The sequence below is a fragment of the Zeus faber genome, assembly GCF_960531495.2.
Source record: "Zeus faber genome assembly, chromosome: 19".
Taxonomy (NCBI): Eukaryota; Metazoa; Chordata; class Actinopteri; order Zeiformes; family Zeidae; genus Zeus; species Zeus faber.
The window spans coordinates 9621263-9646239 of NC_137206.1; the positions used below are offsets into that span (position 1 = coordinate 9621263).

Consider the following 24977-nt stretch of genomic DNA (forward strand, 5'->3'; position numbering starts at 1 on the left):
AATAAAAAAAAAATATATATATATAAATAAAACCCAATAAAAATTGTATTTTTATTGTAGATGTATTTATTTCATTTTCCGTTAATTGAATGAATTACCGTGCACCCCGTAATGCTCTTGCACCGTCCTGATGCGAGCCAGTGCCTTACGAAAGTCGGAACAAACTTTTGAATGACGTCTTGTGGACCTAATATGAGTGAAGATCCAGCAATTGGTCTGCTTATTTCTCGTCTCAAATTTGTTCAGCAACCGATTTTATTGGACTGAAAAGGTGAAATAAGTGAAAGTTACGGAGTAAATACAACCCGGAACACGGGAGCCCGTGCTGAAACCTCGTTGGATGACGTCTCCTCAGAGTTGTGGTGCAGTGCGAATACAACCAAAAAAAAAAAAAAAGCTCATGACGGTATCTAGTTCTCGTGGGGCCTCCCCAATTCCTAGTTCCCCTCAGGGAGTCCCCAGAACTGTTGGGTGTGAAAACGGCTACCCTTTACTACTCCACCCTCCATCCCCCCCCCCCCCCCCCTTTCTATAATTTGACTCTGACATGTTATTTACTCTGAGCAGTAGAAATGTACTGCCAAATGTCCTGGTCTTTAAAGGAGCAATAGCCGACTTTTTTGTTTTGTTTTACTTGTCATTATGAAGTTAATGTTGATTGCACAGTATAATGGCTGTAGAATAATGACACCATCAGCGTCTCGCTTGGTTATCTATAGCCTTCCATATCACTATGCATTGGAAATGCCTCTGGGTACCAACTTCCCGGGATAATGATGGATTTACGGCAGTGCGTCACAGGAAGTGTCAACCAACGCACAACCATGAGCGGAGATGGCGGACGGTGGAGTGATCTCCTCCAGGCAGATCATAAACCCGTGAATATAAAAAACACTCGTTGAAATCGGTTTAGAAATGTTTACTGTGCTTTTTATCCCGAAAACCCCGCAGCTCCCCCCATTTACTTGTATTTGTTTACAGGCCGGTTTCGCCCCATCCAATGTGGCGGAGATGTTGACGTATCGCAGCAATGAGCCGAAGCAGTCGATGTGCCGTCTATGTATATATATGTCTATGACGCTCATTTCTTCCCTCGTTGATCATTTACACAGAGCAAAAGTGCAAAAGTTGCGCATTGTCCATTTAAGCTACGGCGCTGACGCTGATTACTAAGGTAATGTAAGGGCAGGTGATAGAATCTCAAAATTAACGGCAGTGTGGTTGATGTAAACCTGGCGCCCGGCGCTGAAGTCATACCGTTGGAGAGACTGGAGCATTTACTTTGGCGAGCCAGCCCTCCTCGTGTGGTTTCACATGTGGCTGGATGAGGAGGGGTGGAAGTGTGCAGAGGAAACTCCGATGCTTGCCTAACATTTCCTGTCCCCAATAAGTAACCAAGATCATATCACCATATCTTCTCGGGGGAAGGAAAAAGTATGTGCATTAGGGCCACTCAGTTGCCGCTCACCGGCCTGCACTAAAGACCCCTCGCTTCAGCGTTTTACCTACGCTGCTCGGTAATAACTAAACAACGCCACAGTTGGTGTGTTGGGGTGTTGTGACGTGGACGGGGGAAGGAATGAACTGCTCAGCCACGTATGCAACGTTAATTCCAAACCTTTATCAACCTTCCTTTTAGGGCTGTCCCCTGAAAGTCGACGAGTCAGCCGACTGAGATTCTTCAAGTCGAGCAGTCGTTTTTACTTATTATTTTGGTCAGTCAGTGTGCATTACAACAGGATAAGACCGATAGAAGCTTACGAAATGCGCATGGATACCATTTCAATGAGGAATTAGAAATAAGGTCATCATAAATATATTTTTACATGTGTGAATCGAACACATGTAAAAAACACATGAAAACGTTCCATGTTTTTAAAAATCTGGACACCTCTTACTGGTTTATTTTCTGACGCTTCTCACAGCTTGCATGTAGTTGGTTTCGCCGTGGTAGTTATTTTCGTTGAAAGAATCATGCAGTATCTAACAAACGAGTGGTCTTCCGTTGATAGTCATGTTTTTGCTGAGACTTTCAAATGCGTAGAATGTAAAGCAGTCCTGCGAGGTAACAAAGACTGAATTGGAAACCTTACATCTTGTAGTACACTGTGCGATGCGTATTCACGCCTCCCCATGGCTGTGATAGTTGTTAGCTTGACTGATGGATGGATGGATAGATACTGTATTCATGCCCGATGGGAAATTGCAGTGTCCCAGCAGCTCACATCAACACGATAAGACAAAATAATATGCAATAAAAAATAAAAAATTGATGAAAAAGGCAATATATGGAAAATTTGGAAAATAGATAAAGATAAGATGTAAACAAAAAAAAAAGAAAAAGACCAGAAAAATAAAAAGGCTGTGTCCAAAAATTTGATATACGGTCCTATACAAAAATTGTGGAATAAATAGTGAATCAGGAAGATGAATGTACATTAGACCTGAACAAATGATGGCAATAATAAGCCTAGAAACCAAAACCAAAAATTGGCAGTAAAACCACTGTCTGACTAAAAGGATGTGAATGGTGGAGATAAGCCTCCCCTTGGCTGCTAAATTCCAGCGGCAATTCCGGTGTTTCCTCATTTTAGAACTCGTATCACATACTCAATATGCAGACACATTTATTTTGTGGTGTTTCATCCATGATTTTGTCATGGGCTTTACTCGCGAACATCGTGTGACAGGGGCCCTCGAACCGCCGTACGCAAAGTTTTCCGCAATAACACTTTCTACCCCGACCCTATTTTAAGTTAGGCCCGCCCTTGACGATTCTAATCGGTTCACTAAATACAGAACTTAAATCCCTGACTTGTGCCATGTCGAAGCCAGACCCTTTTCTCCTGCGGGAGGGAGTTCTGGCAAAGCGAGACCAGCTGGACCGCGCAATAGAGCTGGTCCACATTAGCCTTCTCATTGGCCCATCAAGACGTAATCGGAAAATGTTCTGCCATCTTGCCGATCGATGGCAGAGGGGGTTTTGAAATGGGTATTCTCATCAACCATGTCTCGTTGACGTCTGTGTCGTGGTGATTTCCTTCGTGGCAGCCCTGGAAAGATGGCAAGACTTGGTTGTCAGACATATGGTTGTCACAGCAGCTGCAGGGCTCCATTTGTAGGGGTCGGGATAACAAGCACACACAATTTGCTCGTTATATTGGGAGTAAAAAAATTGGTGAGAATTCACCCACTGCAGGGCCCCGATGGGTTGGGCAGATTTAACGGTCGCTGGCGAAATCTTCCGTCGTCTGTCCGGTGGCCGGCGTTAATTTTCCACCTCGATGCCCTGGTGACCCCGTGATAAGCAGACTTGCATCACAGAATTTTCAGGCAAAAGCATGCTGTTAACTACACGATGCGTCATGATGTTTCTGAGAAAATTCAGCGAGTCTTCATTTTTCCAGCCTGTCGTGACGATGCACGACCACACTGCCGGAGATGCACCGTTCCACTGTTTTTCGGTTATTTGATTCCGATACATATGTGCTGATACGATACAGATTCCGATACCAGGGCTCTTTTTTAAATTATTACTATTGTTGTTTTTGGTATTATGTGTAAGGTTACATGAGGCCGTAGTAAACCACACAGCACTTCTTATCTGAAGAGCAACAAATATACAAAAATCCCTTCAATTGAAATGTATTCCAAAGAAATGTATTTGAACTGTATGTCAAGTAGGCTTCACAAACTTTTACCTTCACATGCAAACAGATGTAGGTTTTCAGAGGGAATATTTGGGGGGAAAAAAAAAACAAACTAAAAGGATCGAGACCTGGACCTTTGGATCGTACGCCAACGTCGCTGCCATATTGGAACAGTCATGGAGTAGGAAAAAAAAGGCTTTTTTTCAAAACTTTTGTTTTTGTCCTCCACGTAGATCATAAACCCTCGAATATGAAAATGACTCATTGAATTTGATTGAGAAACTTAAAAGTGCTTTTTTTTTTTAAATTATTATTTTTTTAATCCAGAAAATCCACAGCTTTGCTTGTATTTGTTTACGTGCCGGTCACGCCCGTTCCAATATGGCGGTGACATTGCTGTAGGATTGTTTTGGTTTATAACCGGACGCAACCGGCGAGCCCCGAAGGATGTATCTGTGAGGTTTTTAATCCCCATCCGGTGGTTCCGTTCAGTGTGGCGCTGCGGTTATAGAACTACAGCTCCCGGTCCCTCCGTGGCGGGCGCATATTATATATGTCAGAATCATGACGTAGAACTCCAACCGCCGGTACCCAGGCACACATTGCGCTTTACAGGTTAATTATTTGCTCAGTTGAATTCTCATGATGTCAGTCCTATATCTTTCTCCGTGAATGACGTCAGTATCGGCAGCCGATACCGGATCGGCCCCACCTCTACACACTAGACCCCACTCTATCTTTGTCTGCGGAAATCTATTGATACTTTCATTCATTGGTTCCACGACAAGTCAAGCGTTAACCCCTTATGTCGCTTTTTAGGATGACCCACTCGGGTCAGCAACAGAACGAGGCCACTCCTTGCTGTAGTCCCAGTTGCTCGAAACGCCGCTGTTGTCGACTTTTATTTTTTCCCTGCTTTCTACCTAAATCGTAAGCAGCTGACATGTTCGGTCTGTTGAGTGTGGCAGAAAGGCATCTTGTCAAGAGGAGAGAGGAGGAGAACAAGGGAAGTGCATCTGAGGTCTGAATAATGAATGGGGACCATATTGTGGATGGAAAGGGATGTGGTTCAGTAATAGTCTGGCGAACATTTCCCCGGCAAATTGTTAGTCCGTCCGGAATCATGCCTGTTTCCAAGAAAAGTTAAGTTAATGAAAATTACATGTGAAGCTCGGTGACTGTCTGTTATAGCTTCGGTAGACTACTGGAGCTAAGGTGTATAATTATACATTTGTGCTTCAGGTGTTGGCATAGTTCTCGGTCGTGTGTTTTGTGTTGCCGGCGTTTTGTTGTCCCCGCGCCTCCTCCGCACGCTGTTCATTTGTGAGGGTGAAGATACATCATGCGACGATCAATTTTTGCGCTGACAGAGACAGGACTGTTGAGGCCTGATTGGGTTACGGTAACAGTATGGTAAATCTCAGTATGCCACATGGCGATGAAACGATAAACCTTTGATGGAGCAGTATCAGTTGTGCTCCTGCTATGGTGACCGTATGAGCTGCCGGGTCTATCCCTGAATCCTCGCAAACACAAAGGATGATGGAAAAACAAAATCTGGATCTAGAGTCAAGGTAGAAAACCTCGACCCAAATGACACGTCTGCTATAAGTTACGTGGCTGCAGAACTGCCTTCAACATGAAGCCCGTTTTTAAAAAAAGATTTAAAGGAAAAGGTTTGTATGTTATTACCAGCAGTTTGTTCTGGAAAATACAACTCACTTTGAGGCCTGTGCTTGTTTGGTCCCATCTGACTCTGGGCTGGTGAATCTGAAACCCAAGCCCACGCGTCGTCATTCCTCGGAGGGACCTCCCACCACAGCGATGGGTGCGGCACGTGCATGAAAAAGGCAGCGGGACAGGCCCTCACTTTCATCCCCTGTCATTTGGCCTCTTTCCCAAGCATTCAGTTTGCCCTGCCGCCCCTCCGTTCCCACCCCAGGATCCAAATTTGGTGTTTCTTTTCTTCACCCACTGGCTGACTCCTTTCGTTCCTTTCTCCGTGTACCTCTATATCAATATGTGCACACGCACTCCCTGTTATCCCACAGCTATGATTTAGGCATCAGATTTGCTCCCTCCCATCCTTGGATCAGGTTACCCAGCCATTACTCAGTCATTCCCCCAGCGCGGGTGCTCCGTGTCAGGCGTAGCGGAGCCCGCCTGCCTGCCCGCCCTGCATGCTGGAGTGCCCCTGCACTCCAGCATGCAGGGCAGTACGACCACAGACGCCCCTGGTCCGTGGAGCCGCTCCAGCAGCGCCGCAGTCTACCCCAGAAAAAAAAGAGCCAGTTGGGTGAACGGTGAACATCTAGGCTGGCTGGAGCCTTGGAGCTGTGTTTTCATGCACCGCTGCAGAGAGACATGTGGTCTGGAGCACAACCTCGTCTGTAGGCAGCTCCTTCAGGCTGTAGCCAATGGAAAGGAAGGTTATCTTGGAACCCCTCTCGCCTAATGGCTTTGCGGCTGGAACTTGCTTTGTTATTTTATCCTGTTTAACAGCGAGAAACACCAATGTTTTTTTCTTTTTAATATATATATATATATATATATATATATATATATATATATATATATATATATATATATATATATATATATATATATATATATATATATATATATATATTTTAGCAGGCCTGTGGACATCACAACAAGCCCAACCCTGACGTGCGTCACAAGTCAGGTGCTGATTTGTGGACCTCATCGCTTTATGGTTATGTAACGTGGGCTCACTCGACGAGTAAAACGTCTTGTTAAACCGCACGCCACCCTTTCCTCGTAAAAGTGAGTGATGCGGGCAGCGGGAGAGGGTCTTGCCGCTGCCGTTAAGGATGGCCTCGGCCCTGCAGTGCCCGTCCTGAGAGATGGGATGTTAGTGGTCCGATGGGCCAAGCCAATTCATGACGCTGCAGGAACTTTACTGGGCTGGGCTTTATTGCTTGATTAATGGATGCTGAGCGAAACTCATGAATCTCCAGAGGAACGGAGGTATCTACTAGGTCCAATAAACGCGCAGCGAGAGCCAGGGAGAGGGGACGGCCATGGAGGGCCCGTATCTGTCAGGCCAGCGCCGTTCCTTTTTCAAAAGGTGCAACATTCTATAGGCGACGCAGCATCCTTTCCTATTAAGCCCCTTTTGTGCACTCATTTCCTCTCAGCCAAGACGCTTCCAGCTCCCTTGTAATTTACTGAGCGCTGACCTACAGTTGTCCGCCGCATCGCGAGGTAGCATGTCAGTACTCGGGCTGGCCCATGAGAGGGGCCCCGGCTAATCCTTTGTAATTGGACGAGACGTAATGTTGCGGGCAGAGTACCTTGTACGGCGCTCATCTCCCCATTTGTTTTGCGGTAATGAGACATTTGGCCTCGCGGAACACAGTTGTTTGTCGGGGAAGAAACGGTTCTGCTGAGCCCGAGGGCCCAAAAGGTCTGCCGCAGAAAAAACAGCGGAGCTGACTGCTGAATTAAATCGCCGCGTGGCCGTCGGTACTTTATCTCACCGTTTGCTACCCCCAGCACATCTTTCATTTGCCGTGCTAATGTTTGATTAAATTTGGTTGCCAAGAGAATCACAATGAATTTAGAATATCTAGGTTAAGGGTTGGGTTGACGTGATGTTTTTTTTTTTTTTTCGCCTTTATTTTCTTATGCCCTGAAGAGTGAGCCAGCTAGAATTAGGCCAGTCTTACCAATGTCTCACATCTTGGCCCCAAGAGCTGAAAAACAATGCCTGAACTAAGCCTTTTTAGCCTACTTTTTGCCCATAAAACATTGAGTAGGGAAACGGACATGTCATTTGCGCTGTCTATTAGAATGTTTCCATTATTTATTTAGTCCCTTGTGTGATTGACAAATTCTGCTTTCATAATTGAACGACTCATCCTAAAATTTCATCCGCTGTATTTGTTTTTAGTTATTGTATTTCAGCAAATGAAGACTTGTTGTTTTTTTTTTCCCTTCATACATACCGACCTAAAATCCGTCTCGCCCCAATGTAATTATAGCTAAATCCAGACACGGTTTTTGGACACATTTTTTAAGTTGTAAAATTCCAGCTGTGTTTGTTTTTCCACCCTCCCGGAGACACAAAGCGCTCGATGGATACGCCTAGTGATACCGAAGTCATGCCCTGCCGCCTTTTTATTGTCTCCGAAAGCAAGATCAACAGCGCTGGCGGATGGCGCAACTATGTTCCTCGCCGCCCGCCGTGCCACGCCCCGACCCGGCAGTGCATTAAGGCGGACACATCCTAGGATGTCAGTCTTTTCACATTCGCATCGCACTCCCCATATTTTTTGGTTTGTTTATGTGGTCGCTGGCACGTGTCGCCCGTGTGTGATCGTAGGGTTAACCAATATAACACCTTTCCCGGTGTCGGAAAATGTCCTCCCTGCAGGTAGAAATAATAGGTGATATCGCTCTTGAATGATAATACAAGTAAAGTAATAACACAACTGGTACTCCTATGGGGGAAAAATGTAGCTTCACACCCATCGAGGTATAAAACTGACTAACCTTGGCATAGATGCATGTGAGGCTTAGGGTTAATGCTAAACTGCTGTAATCCATTATTTGGATGGTTTCAGAGCAGCAATAGTGAGGTTCTGCATGTACCTGTCAGTACTAAATGATTGCTTATTTCCTGCCACAGAGCCGGGTGGGGGCTGGATGCTGTAATGGCAAGCAGCTGCCTCAGCTGGACGTTGCCTTTTTTCTCTTTTTTTTTTTTTCCCCCAATGCAAGGCTGTTTCTGTTTCTCAAGCCAGCTTCCACCCCAACACACCTTACTCACCTTATTTGGCCAAATAACTTGCACCGCCTGCTTTAATACTACCAATCTAGGCTGTTGGTGTTCGTGCGTGTATACATCATCAGTATGCAGGGGCTGTTAAACAACAAAACAAACAAAAAAAACATCAAACCCTGAAATTGTATTGAAAGGCCTGAAATGCGAAAATATTTTACATTTGTCCAAATAGTTTCTCCTTACGAAAGGCTACATTTGCATACATGCATTCAGAACAGGGTCATTGAGGGCGGTTGCTTGTCCCCAGGTCTAAAAGTAGAAATGTGAACCGCCTATTCGCCACCTTGTAGGGGAAAATATAAAAAGTCAAATAAAAAAATACAAATAATATATATGAATAAATAAATAAACAAAACTTGATAGATAGAAACACACACACACCGATCAGCCAGAACATTAAAACCACCTGCCTAATATTGTGTAGGTCCCCCACGTGCCGCCATGGACTCCACAAGACCTCTGAAGGTGTCCTGTGGTTTCTGGCAGCGAGACGTTGCGAGGTGGGGTCTCCATGGATTGGGCTTGTTGTTTCAACAAAAACCCACGGATGCTCGATTGGATTGAGATCTAGGGAATGTGGAGGCCAAGTCTTTGTCACGTTCCTCAAACCATTCCTGAACATTTTTTTTTACGCAGTGGCAGGGCCCATTATCCTCCTGAAAAGGGCCACTGCCGCCAGGGAACACGTTGCCATGAAGGGGTGTACTTGGTCTGCAACAATGTTTAGGTAGGTGCTACGTGTCAAAGTAACATTCTCGTGAATACCAGGACCCAAGGTTTCCCAGAAGAACATTGCCCAGAGCATCACTCCGCCTCCACCGGCTTGTCTTCTTCTTATAGTGCATCCTGGTGCCATCTCTTTCCCAGGGAAACGACACACACACACACACACACACACAACCATCCATACGATGTAAAAGAAAACATGATTCATCAGACCAGGCCACCTTCTTCCATTGTCATTGTTCACCTGCTGCCTATTGACAGGTGCCATTGGAACAAGATGTGTGTCTGTCCGTCTGTCTGTCTCAGCAAATTTTATTTTGCTCTATATAGAAAATGGTCAATAAACTGAGGTTTCTTGTTCTTTCCAATATGAAATTTGTCTTTAGTCCTTTTGCCTGAATGCTAAGGAAACGTTAGATCTCAAAGGATGTAAAGTGGAATCTTCCGATACCTGCAGCCCTTGATGTATGCTTCTATACATGTGTATATGGGCTCCTAATGGCATTGTCCACCTTGATCTCTAATTGCATTCTGCACTGCAGGTCGGATTCATGTTCAACGCATGCGGCACATTGATATTTTGGTCCAGGAATTGAAGGAGTGCATTTATTAAACGCCTACTACTCCCGCTGTCGCTGACGACCGTCCGCTTTTCTCTTCCTGCTATAGCGCTTCTCCTTTGATTAGCTAAATGGTCCATCGACCCGCCAGGTTGGGGCAGAGCGTTCGGGGGCGCCATATTTATCACGCGGGCAGAAGACCATGCAGGATGTTGCCTCTCCAAGCGGCCGCGCCATCTTTCATTGGAAAACGATAAACATAAATCTGCGGAATGCGTCCTTGCAATGTAAGTAGGCTGTGGGAGAGGATGCTGTGCTCGGCTTTCCCTTTGCGGTGGAATCGGAGAGCCGGGGCCGCTTGGGGTTTGCTGACATTTGAGTTCAAAAAGGGAAAAGGGGGAGAGAAAAAAAACTACAAATAAATCCCACCTTCAGCAAAGGCGGACTTGCAAATCGGTGCCATAAGCAATCGCCTTTGGGTGCTTTTTTTTTTTTTTTTTTTTTTTTTTTTTTTAATTTTTTTTTAAATTTTATATAAAGGGGAGGAGAGGGAGCTTTGTGGATCCTAGGCGAGGCTCCCTGTGAATCGTAGCTAATTAACAAAGTAATTAAGATCAGAATCTGTGCATGGAGAAGGAGTCTCAATTGTCTTTATGTTCAGAATGGCCCTCAATAGGAAAGTGTGTGTGTGTGTGTGTGTGTGTGTGTGTGTGTGTGTGTGTGTGTGTGTGTGTGTGTGTGTGTGTGTGTGTGTGTGTGTGTGTGTGTGTGTGTGTGTGTGTGTGTGTGTGTGTGTGTAAATTAATCCGCTCGGCATCCTATTTATTATCCCCGTCTTGTGTCACATGGGGGACATCGGTTAAAAAGGAGCAGAGGCCAATGTAACGGTGAGTTAAAGACTTGGCGGCAACATCAGAAGGGCTTGATGATAACGCGTTGGCCGTACATATTTCAGCTGCGGCAGAAGGGAAGTTCAGACAACAATGTCACTCCAAGGACGCGCTTTCGATCTTTAAGCCCAGCCCAATTATCCTATGCCTCGCGTGGCGTCCGATTAGCCGGCGCTTTCTAAACAAGCTCGCATCCGGCGCGATCCGCTGTGTTGTTACCGCGGCGCCGAAGTGACCTCTCAATCAATTTGCTGAAGCGCAATCATCGGAGATATTAAAATGTGCGTAATACTCATTGCACCGGCCTGTGGTATTGGCAATAAAGATATTCAATGCTCGCCGTGCCTTGTGCGCCGCCCCGTGAACAAAATGATCCCAATGGGTGATTTGGAGGTGAAGCGATCCCTCGGCGGACCCGCGGAAAGAGTTAACCGGACAGATGGGGACGAACGCACGCAAGCGATTTGGATTGCGACGCGAGCACACAGGAGTCGTGGTAACCGAAGAGGAAATTAAATCTGCGGCGTGGGGATGCTGTGGCTATAACAACAGATGACGTCTGACAAAACCCGGGGGCCGGGGTGGAGAAAAGCTGCAAATCTGTCCATCAACCCAAATACACACCCCGCCGTGGAGGTGGATATGATGACTATTTGCTAAAATGGCTGAAAACTTAGTAGTCTTTTGCCGGTGTTCAGTCAGGGTAGGAACCTCGGACACGGTCTGAACAATATTTTGCTGAATGTCGTTTTCTGAGTTACCGTTCCCAAATTTTGAGAGAATTTCGGTAGCATTCTGGAAGCATTTGAGCGTACGACCGATCTTATTTTTTTCTCGTAGGTCAGAACCCTGTGTCAGCCATGTCTTATATACGAGATTGCCTTCCCAAGGAACAGCAGCGTTTACATTCAATCGTATCCTATAATAAATCATATCCATATCAAACATTAAGGCCACTCAACTTTTAGTTTCCAGGGTTGTTCCATCGCCCATCGCTGTTTTTTGTCCATGCAACCACATGTTTTCGTGGCCCCGCGAAAATGCACCAAGATTACTGATGCATTTATGAATTTGTGTTTACATCCCAAAAAAAAAAAAAATGTTACCCAGTTTTGGCAATCCATCCCAATCTAGTTGATTTTATCTATTTATTTATTTATTATTATTATTATTATTTTTTTTTTTTTTTAATATATGTAACTGAAAATAGACTGGTGTGGGGGTGGTGTGGTTTAAGCAGCCACACCTCTCTTGGGTCTAGGTAATTGGGCCCAGGATCAGTGTGGCTGTACACCCGTTGCTTGTTAGAGCAATCAACGAGCAACAGGTAAAACCCCCATGCCCGCGCACACACAGGAGAGGAGCCCTTGTCATGCCATGCGTTCCATCTGCTCCAGGCCTGTTCCACCTAGCCCACTCTCTGCAATAAAACTGTTTTATTGCAGGGTGGGCATTGGGGTGTGTTTTCAACCCCAATGTCTGTGTCTCTGTTGCTGAGGGCCCTGAAAACCACACTCAGGAATATGGCGTGTGGCAGGCGGAACTGCCACATGGACCATTATTATATGATCTATGCACTAGTAATTCACCTTAGCAATGTCTTAAATATACCTTTTTTCATATTGTCTATCAGTATCAACATATTTGTTGTTAACCCAGTAAACAAAGCAAGCTTCATTATATTGCAATGGACTTGCTTAACCGACATTAATGGTTAGTGTTGGGCTCTGCTCCTTGTTTTGTTCACCATTGAAGGTGATAGCAGTTGAGGATGGAAACCACGAGTCTTTCTACCTTTTTCTTAAATTTTTTTTATTGAAGTCATTAGCCAAGGTCGGCCTTATAATGTTGTGTATGGTAAAGCTTTCATCGCCCCGTCTCCTTTTTTTTTTTTTTTCTCCTTTTCTTCATATGGATTATTTAAAGTAGGCGATTAGAGGTGCCTCCGGCAATAGGGCAATGCTGCTAACTGTTGGATCGTGTAAACATGTGGTCGGTGGTTGAACTCCCTGTGTGTGAGGTCACTTGTCTTTTATTTTTTTAAGGTTAGTTTTCAGTAGATTTGTGTGTGTGTGTGTGTGTGTGTGTGTGTGTGTGTGTGTGTGTGTGTGTGTGTGTGTGTGTGTGTGTGTGTGTGTGTGTGTGTGTGTGTGTGTGTGTGTGTGTGTGTGTGTGTGTGTGTGTGTGTGTGCGCGGCAGCAGCATTGTCATGTGACTGCATAGGCATGGCCTTCCTGTAGCAGGCCAGTGATAAGTGTTCCCTACTCCCGCTACAAAGAAATCCTCTGTTTCCTGAGCTGTCTTGTGCAATTTGTGCTGAGTCCATTGCAATGCCAGAACACCCCCCCCCCCCCAACGTCTCACCTCGTTTGAATTTGCGTAATACACGGCGCCAATAAGCCGAACCGATGATGAGAAATTCAAGTCGAAGGCGGGCCGGAAGGCAAAAGCGGGCGGTACGCTCAAAAAGACGAAAGAACAAATAATGAAAGAGCCACCCTTCTTTATATGTCGGTCCATGCCACTAGGGGGTGCAGGGTGATTCCGTGGCACCTATTTCCACAGCAAGTTGCTGGTATTTATTATGTCAAATTATATAATAATATTTTATATATTATAATTTTATAATGGATATATAATTATTCATCCAAATCACATCTCTCCGATAAAGTCTTGCTTAATTGCTGCTAACCGTTTTCACAGAATCTGCTGCTCTGGAAAAGGAGGTTAATGCCCTGCCGACACGCAACGGCATTTGAAGCGGTCACCGACAAGGCGAGCTCTCGGAGCAAGGGGAAGACAAAAGACAAAGCTCACCCCCGAGGGGCTCGCACCGGAAACCCCGGATCGCCGGGTTATTTCGTTTTTCTCGTCTCCTGAACACATCTTTTTTTGGTCAAGAGGTTCTACTTGTTTTCAAAGTGTAACACCGCCTTAATTCCTTCGCCTCCCCGTGGCCCGCCCCCAAACTCTGATGGTGCTAGAGATCGGCGGAGGGGTAGCCCGCCGCCTCCAGCCGCCGCCCCCCCTTTAAGGTGGAGCTCTGCCTCACCTATGGAGGCGGACGGGGCTCCTTTTCCCACCGACTGTAGGACTAGGTCACTTCTCCCAAATCACTTCCTCCTCTCCTTCCTCCCGGGCAGGAAGGGGTTACTCTCCACGCTTCCTGTCCAACTCCCAGTGCTCGGGCTGCGTTCTGATTGCTTTCTTGATGTTAAACATTCCCAGGCTCCTATAACCTTCCAGCTCGCCCGCAACGTCCAAGAGCTCGTCCCAGGTGAACGAGTGGGCGAGCCTCCTGTTTTTTAAGGAGGAAAAAAAAAAAAAAAGAGGTTTTTCTTTTTTCTTATTCCTTTTTTCTCATAAGGGGGTGGGAAAGACAGGGAGAGAGAGTGTTGGGAAAATATTATTTTTCGTTTCGTGCGCTCCCTCACGCACGTTTTGTTCGAAAGTTGCCCGGCGTGGAACATTCTGCGCGTGGATCAGTCGTTCACGTTTTCATCTATTTCCTTTTTTCTCGGAGGAGGTCTTTTCTTCCTGTCCGTCCCATTCCCATATGTCGCCTTCCTCCTTCCCCGCCTCCGTCCCGCTGATATCTCGCCCTCCGGAGATCGGCGGTCAGCGGGCGCGTGTTTACGCACCGACTGGAGGCATTTCTTTTTGCACCGGCCGTGCCGGCAAACTCTATGGACACTGACCTAATATGACAGCATGCGAGCTGCGGTGTGGATGTGACCCAGGAGCAGAGCTGGGCCGGCGCGGACTATATTTAGCTGCTGTGATGCTCGGGCTAATTGCCCTCCCAGGCCTAATCATTTCCAGGTTCGGCAGCTCACAAACGACTGGAGGGGAGGCCAAACACCAACTAACCTCCTGTTAAAGAGATGTCGACATCTACGGGGCTGTCAGAGCTGCACAGGCAGGACCAATTAGCACAATATGCTTTTGCCTTGTATGCAATTAGGCCTATCTCCAACCAGCTATCCGGCAGAGTTTAAGCAGCGCCGTCTACCGTGGCATAAAACTAATGGGGCTTGAGCCACGGACGCTTTTTGCCGCTCTCTTATCGCTAATGTAAAGAGGATTTGTTAGCCGACGGGTTCTGTTCAGATCTTCTCCCTCCCGCTTCGGAGGTGCGCTTAAGCCTTGCGCCTTACGCGGCTAATCCCACGCGGCGTTCTCGTACGGAGCGGTTCTCCGCCTCCTCCGGTGCCCTCGCGTCCGGCTTGGCCTCGCCATCGTGGGACTGCAAAGAGAGCTCCGGGGCCTCCGCACATCCGCCGTGGCCTCGACCCCCCCGGTACCCGTCTGTGTCCTTTGCACAGTTTACTCACCGCTTAAGGGTGTGTGTGTGTGTGTGTGTGTGTGTGTGTGTGTGTGTGTGTGTGTTCTGTATAGGGTTACCCAGCTTCCTGTGTGGTTCCTGTCCCTCTGCGTGACCCAGCGAGGCTGTGGTTGGGATGGCTCGGATCAGGGGGTTGAAAGCTTTGTGGTCGGGTAGGAGGGGGCAGTCGGGCGGTGGTGATCTGCCTTCCCGCCCGACTGCTACTCAACCCCAGGAAAGTGCGCTTCCTGTACGCTCGGTCCAAAGGGATGGCCCAGGTGGACGGTACAGTACGATGATCCCGTCCGACGCCCTGGGAAACGTAAAGCAAACTTAGGTCGGTTGCATATTTAAAACTTTGCGATCCACTCAGCAGACTAAGTTGCAGGAAGTGGATCTGTCGGGTTTCCTATGAGCCTGATGAGGTGACGCGTGAAACACCTTGACGAGGTGATTACCTCCCCGAAATTATACAACGCCCGGCCCCGGTGCACGCCCCGGGCTCTCGCCGCGAAACGGGCGAGCTCGGAGCCAGAGGCGGGGAATCGGAACCCCGGGGGGGAAAGCGAAGTGTGTTTGTCGGCTATTTAAACCCTGAAATTGATTCTTCTTCTTCTCTGCTCCTTTATTCTAATGACAAGCTAATCCCCGCGTTGCCTCCTTCTCCCGTTTCCCTCCGTCTTAAAAATAGAGCCTCTTTTTATTTCCCCGCCGCGCGCCACTTCTGAAAATTTGCACTCATGATGAGTCTGCGCTCTCAGCAATCAATTTGCCACGCCGAGTCCCTCCAGAAAGGTTACCTGTAGCACACCCCCCCGATTCGCCGCTCCTGCCAATTTTTATTCAGCTAATTAAATAAATGGCTTCGTCTGGAGAGTTGGCTGAATGAAATGTCAAAATATTGATGTTGATTTCTGGTCATTTGTCACAGGGGGCGGAGGGGTGGATTGGATAGATGGGCGTGTTCACCGCGGGGCCGCTTTAATGATATTAGCAGATATTTGCTTATTTATGGGGCCGCTAGTTAATCATGCTCGCCACCGGCGATCCATCACGGCCGCAGGAAAGTGTTGGTAATAGTCAGGAGGCTCCACGCGACCTACGTTTCCCACCAACTGAAAATTCTTATCCGAGTTAATCCGTACTATAAAATTAACAACAGAATCTGGGAGATTTCGATTCTACTAGCAGTCTAAGTCCAATACTGTTGGGTAAAATGAATCATTTTGTACTAAAAGTTCAGAATTCCGGATCGATCGGTATCGCTGGTGGGGGAAAAAGTGGCAGCGCTCCATCTCTAGGCAAGACTGCCTCCCTTGTCTTGATTTTTACTTCCCAGCCAGATTTGGCCATGGAAATGGTATTTCATTTTTATTTATTTTTATTTTTTTTTGCAAGATGATTTGTTTCACCTTCAGCCCGCGTCCCCTCACGTGTGCGGCTGACCCGCCGAGGTGTGTGGGAACGCTGCCTGCTGCAGGCGTGGATGATACAGTTTTTGGCGTCGTGCCTCTCGCTGACCTCACCTCCTACAGCTCTCCTCCTCGTATCGCCTGCTCGGGCTTGGGCTGCGTTCGGCTCCTCATAAAGTTCCTCATAAAGACTTCGCGAGGCAAAGGGCACACAGGTTTTTTGAATATTTCTCTCTCTCTCTCTCTCTCTCTCTCTCTCTCTCTCCCCCTCTCTCGTGCACTCTTTATTTATTTATTTATTTGCGTATTTATTTATTTATTACAAGGGCCGGGAAGCTATCTTACCTGTTAAGCAGTCCTGCTGCAATGGAGGCTGAGCGGGAACCTTGGACCCCCTGAGCTCTCGCTCCCCAGAATGGGGGGCGTCCACGGCAAAATAAAAGATTTTCAAGATTTTTGCGGCGACAATTTTTTCCACAGGAGGGGGAATGGGGGGCCCCGTATGATCGCACGCCCTTGCGTGTTGGCCGGTGAACAGGTAGTGTCTCTGGGTTGCTCTGATAGCGCTTGTCCCTTTGAGGGGCCCCCGGTGCTGCGGATAACGGCAGTGTTCCCGCTCCGCACTCTGATCCCTGGCCAGCCCCTAATGAGCCAGAGTGTCAGCTGCCAGGACCCAGGGCGGGATGAAGACGCACCCGTGGCCGATTGGCCCGAGCGCCTCATCAGATGTGTAACACGGCTCTTGATAACTGATAGCCCCGGTGGCTCCAGGAAGCCCGGACGTCCCCTTTGAGACCGAGCCCGCTCTCCTTCAAAAATGAATCCCCAACACACACACACACACACACACACACACACACACACACACACACACACACACACACACACACACACACACACTCTTCCCCTTTCATTCTGTTCCCTTTTTTCATTCACTTTCTCACCCTCCCAAACTGCCTACTCTTTCTCTCCCGCTTCCCTCTCTGGTGCTACATCGCCGAGTCCTGCAAGGGGAACCTTGAGGGTCTCACTGGGATCAATTTAAAAGGGAAGCGCCCCTACCCCACCTCCTCTCCTCGGCCCTCTCGGCTGATTGAGTCTGCTCGCCAGGAACATGCAGGCTTTTGATCCCCCCACCACCACCACTGCACTGTTTTTATATTTTTATTTTTTAAGTTTTTGTCAGAAGAGAAAGAAAAGGGTGGGGTGGGGTGGTGGGGGGTTGTTGCTCCGTTTCTGTTACACTTATGGATGAGAGAGACCTAAGCAGGAGTTTTGTCGACCCTGTCGGGCGTAACCACAGTTGCAGGAGCCGTGATTGGCTCCCCTTTGAAGACGGGGCAGCGCCACCATGCTTGCTCAGGTGGAGCTTGACTGAAATGGAGGTGGGGGTGGCGGGGGCGGCTGGTCCTCGGGCATTGCACTTGAAAAAAACGGTGAGAAGACGCTGGGAGCTGCCATACATAATTCACACGCTGTTGGGTAACGACTCTTTCTCCTTCTCTCTCTCCCTGGTGTCTCTAAGTGTTCCCGTGCTTGGCTTTGTCAAAATGTTTCCACTTTCTGGCCACTGGCTGATTTGTTTTTATTTATTTATTTATTTTTACCCCTCTTATAGTAATCACTATCCTGTTAACTAACAGAAGAACATAGAAACATGTTGCTTGCTATTATGGCCTACTAATAGCTAGTGATGCAAATGATTTGTTCATATCGAACAAATCTTTTAATAGACTCTGGAGTCAGGAATGGACTCAAACTGAAAATGAAAGGGCCGCCCCCAAATTGTCGTCCAAACGCTAGTCGACGAGAAGAGTCTTAGTCGACCAAGATTTTCGTTGGGCGGTTGGTTGAGGGGGGAAAAAACTATCTCCGTTGAGGAGCTGGGCCTTGTCAAAATTTACCTTAAAAGCCTATACGGCTGGACCCGTGTATGAAACGCTAGACGGCTTTTAATTTGAAACTAGTTCTCACAAAAATAAATATTCAGCCTCCCTGCTGGTTGTTCCGGCACATTCAGAAGAATAATTACAGTAGTTGATGAGCGACTTTTGCCGGTAATTAACAGGCGGCTTGCTTCGTGCCGTTATAATTTTGGGTGTATTATAAAAAATATTGCGTATATTATAAGAGCCATTTGAAACCGTTTATCACATTCTTCAATGGACGGTGGGCGGGAGATCATTGTGTAATAACAATGATCAATGACGTTGCCGAACAAGGGGCAGCGGAGACGGTGAGTCTGCTGTTTGAACAGGAGCCAGGGACCAAGGACCCGCTTCCGCCTCCGTCTCCTCTAAGGTCACCTGAGGTCACCGGGAGGGTTTTTTTTTGTTTTTTTTTTCCTCCTCCTTTTTTCTTATCCCACCACACTGACCTCCGCTCTCCACGGAAAACTCCGGTCCCAACTGGGGATTAAAATTCCGCGGTGAATTTGGCCAAACCGGGGCCACATGAGTCGCTGGTTTTGTTGTTGTGCTTTTTTTTTTTTTTTTTTTTTCTTAAACGGTATAATTTGCCTGGTGGGCGGAATCGTTGGACATTGGGACATTTTGTCGGACGGATAAACGATGGAAAAAGAACACGAGCTAAGAACGGCCGTAACGTGAGAGTCTTATTTGCAATAAAGTGAAGTGACCCTTATTTTCAAGTCTCCTTGGTCCCTTGTTGATGACATCATCGGCGTAGCTCTTCACTAATAGTGGTTTAATGCTAGAGTAGAGAGTGGAGGGCTGTAATTTTCCCACTCGCCGTCTCAAAGTAGAGACGACAAGCTTTTTAATGTGGTCTGGGCTAATTCGGGACGCAGCGCCACAGCTGTGGGGCACCTTGAGGTTTATTTATTTATTTTTTTTTCTCTTTCTCGATTTTGCTCCTGCCGTGATATTAAAAGAAAGAGAAACTCAATATCCTGCTAGGTGAAATGCACGCACGTAGAGCCCGTAAATCAGTTTGGCCGATATATCTGTCATTATTTGACTTTTTTTGACGACATTGGGATCGGCAGTCATGCAGCTGATGTGTCCGGATGTTTTTCTTTTAATAAGTATAATAAGCACATTTTTTAAAATGATTTATCCTGTAACCGCCAGTTGGAACATCGTAATTGCGCTACGCGCTACTTCTGTAACGACACGTTGGTCAGTGTCACTTGTGCCTCATCCAATATTCTCCACAGCACAGACTGGTCTGTACGGATTCTGTGTAAAGTGATAAGTCACTTATTACAATACTTTTAAGTTACTCTGCCAAATTAGTGTAGAGCTCCGACGAGGCTGAATGAATCCATGTTTGTTTACACTCGCTCCACGTGGGGATCACGTTTTACGTCGCCGTAAAGCGTTCTGCCGCTGATTTGCGACATAGCATAGGGGAAGGACCATTGTGTATTTTATATTTACTTGTTTGCTCGTTCATTGTATAATAAAGTGAAATGTTCTTTTCCTATATTGAAGTTTAATATATATATTTAATTCGATACAATCTTCAATATAGTTTATTTTTTTGTCGATCAAAAAGTTTGCTGTGTTTATTTTTATTTATTTTGTTGCCTATAAATGAAACATTTTCAAATATAGAAACTTTAACAAACTTTCATAAAAATCTAATTTATTTAAAGAAAATTTGCAGTTTTTGACAAAATGTCGGTCAAAACATAGGTGATTGGTCGGCTAGGACTCACAAATCTGGCACCGGTCGGGCTCTCCGCACAAGGCCTGCTGCGTTTCTGGGTCCACAATACGTCTCGCAGGAAGCTCCCCAAACTAATATCACACTCACCAAAATCGCAAATCCGTCTTTTTATGTCCGCAAACCTTCAAACCATTTCTTTGTAAATGCGTCCATTCAGTCGTCTCCTGACCTGAGAGGGCCTCGCCTCGCCCTAATTAATATTCACGAGTTGACCTTTGATTGACAGGTACAAACTCAGTGCACTTGACAGCTCAGCGGGTGGGCGTGGCTTCCTGCCGCTATGTACCCGAGGACGTCGTGAGAATCGGAAAGAGAAAAACCGACTGAGATCGAAGGAACTAGGGGGGTTGCTATTTAAAAAATAAAAAATAAAAAAATAAAATAGATAGAAATATAAATTTCTACCTCTTCAGTAAGTTGAAGTTTTTTAATTTCGGTCTGGCTTGCAAAGAAAAGGAAGCACTCTCCCTTGGCTCTTTGGTCTGAGACGCAATCAAACGAGCCGCCAGAACAGCTTCAAGGCACCTTGGTGTCTGGAGTGTCTGGAACTCTACACGTCGCTCCAAAACCTCCCATAGGTGTTGAGTTGAGTTGAGATCTGGTCACAGGACCGGTGAAGACCATAGCATACCATTCACATCATTTTCACACTCATCAAAACGTACAGTGACCAGCCCCCCCCCCCCCCCCCCCCCCGATGGATGGGGGCCATTTTTGACCCAAAATCAAGGTCAACTGCGCCTGCTCAGCCACAGAGCATGATGGGATGTTCATTTCTTGAGTGTGTCATGCACTCACACCTCTGTGGAAGCACCTGCATTTGTTATGTTTCTCCACTCATTTGTTCAGGTTTTTCCTTTAATTTGTCGTGTGTGCGTGTGTGTGCCCTGCAGCAAGCTGAATGTGTCATTATGAATGTATATCCACATAATGACGTCCATTCCTGACGCATTAACAAACTCGGGCACATGAGCACACACATGCAAGCCTCCACCTACTCCGTCCCCTCGGCTACGTCGGCACACAGATCAACAGCCGCTCTGTTTGAAGTGGAGAGCCTTAATCTCCAACATAATTATTTACATTGCCACAGTTGTACCGGTATCGAAAGAGTTTTTTTCCGCGGATCATTGCATCACCGACTTGCGGTCGTCATTGTGGCAGGTCCTCTTATTTTTTATTTTTATTTTTTAAACGTAAGGACACCTTTTTGGGTGACGCGGTCGGCCGTCGTTTTCGTATGAGCTTAGGGAGTCGATGTCACGGCACGTTATGCAACGCCGCTTCGGTTAAAGACCGCACCTCAGCACCATTTATGAAACGACTCGTAGCGGCTCGCGCGCACACACACACAATTTGATCCCATTGTACCAGTCAGGTCCAGGGTGGAGGGGGGGTGCCTGTTGACTCCAATTCTGAGCAGAGAAGTCTCTAATGAGCGCTGTCAGTGTTGACATAAAGACCGCCCCCACACAGCCCGCTCTGGTAGAGAGAGTGAGAGAGAGAGAGAGAGAGAGAGAGAGAATTCCAGCACCATCCTGAACGGCAGAGGTGAGGTTCGGATGGTTTTGTGTCCTGGGACCACCCTCCCAGGTCAATCAGAGGGGCTTTCTAAAGATGGAACTCCGTCCCGACGGTCAGAATCGTGCTGCTTTTTCTTTTTCCGGGGGGCTGGGGGGGGTGATCCGCTGTGTTGTCGTACGCGAGTGGCGTTCAGATGGCGTCGGGGGGGTGGGGGCTCTTAAAACATTCTGCCTGCGTGTTCCAGCATTGCGTGTCCTGGAAGCTCATTTCTTAATAATTCATCCAGACAACTGGAATGATTATTCTATGAAAATGCACCGAAAAAGTTCCCCCCCCTTCCCCTCCGCCTCCTCTCTGTGTGTGTGTGTGTGTGTGTGTGTGTGTGTGTGTGTGTGTGTGTGTGTGTGTGTGTGTGTGTGTGTGTGTGTGTGAGAAACAAAGGAGGTGTCAGCATGAATTAACCCCTCCACACACACCTGACCGGGCGGAGAAGGGGCTTTGGAGAAGAGTTCTGCTGAGTCGCACATGAAATCCTAGTCGCGCCCCCATATACACCCCTCCTCCATCAGCCCCCTCCGCCACCACCTTCCCCACTCCTGAGGTCCTCTAACAAGCTTGTTGGGAAGAGGATAAGGCGTGTTAAATGAATAATTTACCGCGTCGACGAGGAGCGCTGCTTATTTATTTAATGCCGGCTGGGTGCGACTGAGCGGGGCCAACCTGTGTAGACCGACCGCCCTACGCCCCCTACACCGCTGCAAGCCGCCGAAACGACCGGAGTGCGACGCCCCGTTAGCGAGAACAAATCGAGGCCTCGCGTCCCTTTTAATGGAAGGCCGAAGCGACAGGCGTTTAGGTGGGGGGGGGGGGGGGGGGGGGGGGGGCTGAGTGTTCATGCACACGGCGCCCGCTCACGCTTGTCGAACACGGCCGCCGCCACCGCCTAACCATCCCGGTGTGAGAACCGTGTCGGGGACCGGTGTAGCTTGTCACAAACGAGACCTTGTACATATATTATTATAGATGAATGACTGCGGTCGGCACGAGGGGGGGACAAGATGTAGAACATACGTAGAACACACGTAGAACATACCAGGCTAAATGCTAAAACGGCCGTCTGGCTTCTCTTTGATTTTTGGGTCTTTCCTTATCTGTGTTTCTAGGGGAGCGAGGAGAGGGAGGGACAGGACCCCAGGACGACCAACCCCCAACCCCCTCCCTCCGCGAAACGGCAGGAGTCACGGTGGAGGGCGGAGCCACGGAGGAAAGAACCACCCTATAGGTAAAACTAAAAAAAAGAAAATGGATTTCTCTTTTGGAGAGCTCTGCGTTTCATGTTCCTGCGTCTTCAGGGGGCGTTCGGGCCGTGGTGTTTTTTTTTTTTTTTTTTGGTGAGACGCCACCGGGGGAGGGAGGAGGATGAATTAATGTCAGGTCTCGTTCAATTATTGAAAGTCACTCGACCAATCGGACTACGGTAAAAGACAAAAAAAAAAAAAAAAAAGAAAACCTTCCCCCGCCATCCAGGCCTTTTGTCTTTTTTCATTCCCCCTTCCTCCTCCTCTTCCTCCCGTTGACGGAGACAAGCACTACTCAGCGGGAGCCGTATGGGGCCACTGTTGTGTGTGTGTGTGTGTGTGTGTGTGTGTGTGTGTGTGTGTGTGTGTGTGTGTGTGTGTGTGTGTGTGTGTGTGTGTGTGCGTGCGTGTGCGCGTGTGTGCGCGCGTGTGTGCGCGCGCGCCCTCAGTCCCTCCCAGGAGAGTGAAATCCCACGGCTCGCGTTGACCTCGTTATAAAAATAGCTTGTCTACTCATCTATCCTGCCATCACACTTCCCTCCATTTCTCTTCCCTTTCCCCACTCACTCACTCTGGACGGCCATCCTCTCTCTGACTTCCGCTCTCCGCTCCTCTCCATCCACTGTTTGCGATGGATTTAGCGGGCGAGATTAAAGGCTTAGTATAAGTCTTGGAGATGGCCAGGTCTTCATTCCACCTGCCATCGCTAATCTCGCCTCCTAATCTTGGATGGTAAGATGTCTCATAATCACAAGGGAGGTAAACAACGCGCGACTCCGGCGACCCACGCCGAAACCTGTCGCGGTCGTCCTTCCCCCGGAGTCCAAAGGCATGCTGGGTATTGCGCCCGACTCCCCCCCCCCCCCCCCCCCCACCTCTAACCTGTTTTCCAGTTTTTCACCTCCGTGATACCTGGGTCTCCATGGAACCCCGGCTCCCCCGCCCGCCCCGCGTGCCTGGTGAATTTAATGGCGGTGGCGGGGGTTGGCGGTCGTTACAGGGGGGTGGTCCCGGCCGGCGCCTTTGAAGGTGCCAGACAGAGCGTCTAACCCCCCAACGCATCAAAAGACACCTCTCGGTGGCTCAGTCGCTGCTCAATTAATGGACCGTAACCTCACCCTGCTCCGTCCAGACGGACGGGGGGGGGGGGGGTGGGGGCGGTAATGGAGTATCACCTTTTTGTACTTGTGTAAGTAACACAAGATACACTACCAGCTGTAGTGTATCATGTGTGAGAGCGTAAATTACTGCGAACTCAACTGGCAACCCCTCCTCCCCGGTCCCCCCCCCCCATTTTTTTATTTATTTTTTGTCTTTTAAAGTGGTAATTCCTGTGATTCTTTTAAATCAATCCACATTTAATACTTTTTTGATATTTGGCTGGCAGGTTATAAAAACCCCCCCCCAAAAAACGTAGTTCGTTAGGAGCGTCTGCTCCTTTATGCACCGGTCCCACAGTTGCCGGCGGGGTCCGCCTGTCCCGGCGAGAATGCAAAGATGAGCAACGGGCTCGAAGAAGGCCGCGCTGAATTTGTCGGTAAACCGTCGACACGGATAAACATTCACAAAAATGCCAAAGATATCCCCGCCCCTCAAGTGACCCAGACGCCTCAAAATCGACCATTTTTATAGCCGTGACAAAAACCCGGGTTTTGTTTCCGTTTCGAACGGGATTCTGCGATCAGCAAGTGTAATCCAACCAACGCTGACGATCTCATGGATTTCCACTTTAAAATGACGACGACTGATTCACGGGAGATGCCTTCATTAAATAACCCCTTTATTTTTTTATTTTTATTTTTTATCTCCCTGGTCCGTTTCCGGATACGAGTTTAAACCTGGCGGCTCGTCCGTCCGCCAGCTTCCCTTAGGTTTTCACCTCTTTTCCCACCCGTTGAACATAATTCTGTCCCCTCTTTATGCGGCGGCTTACGGATCCTCGAAGAGGGTATGCCGAAGCGGATCAAGCCGCCTGGCGTTGACCTGCTTCTTTGAGAGCGCCGGCTTCTCCACCGCGACGGGAAGGGAGAGAGGGGAGGGAGAGACGGGGCTGCATCATCTGCATATTCTTTTGATCTGCCGCCGGGTTC

The 24977-nt window shown here is 47.7% G+C and overlaps 1 protein-coding gene across 2 annotated transcripts in view; it reads left to right on the forward strand.

Moving 5' to 3' along the window:
* The window catches only part of znf438 (zinc finger protein 438), a 41744-nt gene that overhangs the window by 4744 nt on the left and 12023 nt on the right, over nucleotides 1-24977 (forward strand). For both annotated transcript variants that reach the window (XM_080020565.1, XM_080020566.1), the window contains exon 2: nucleotides 22753-22871. The gene's annotated coding sequence lies outside the window, so the exon portion shown is untranslated. The remainder of the gene's footprint in view (nucleotides 1-22752; nucleotides 22872-24977) is intronic.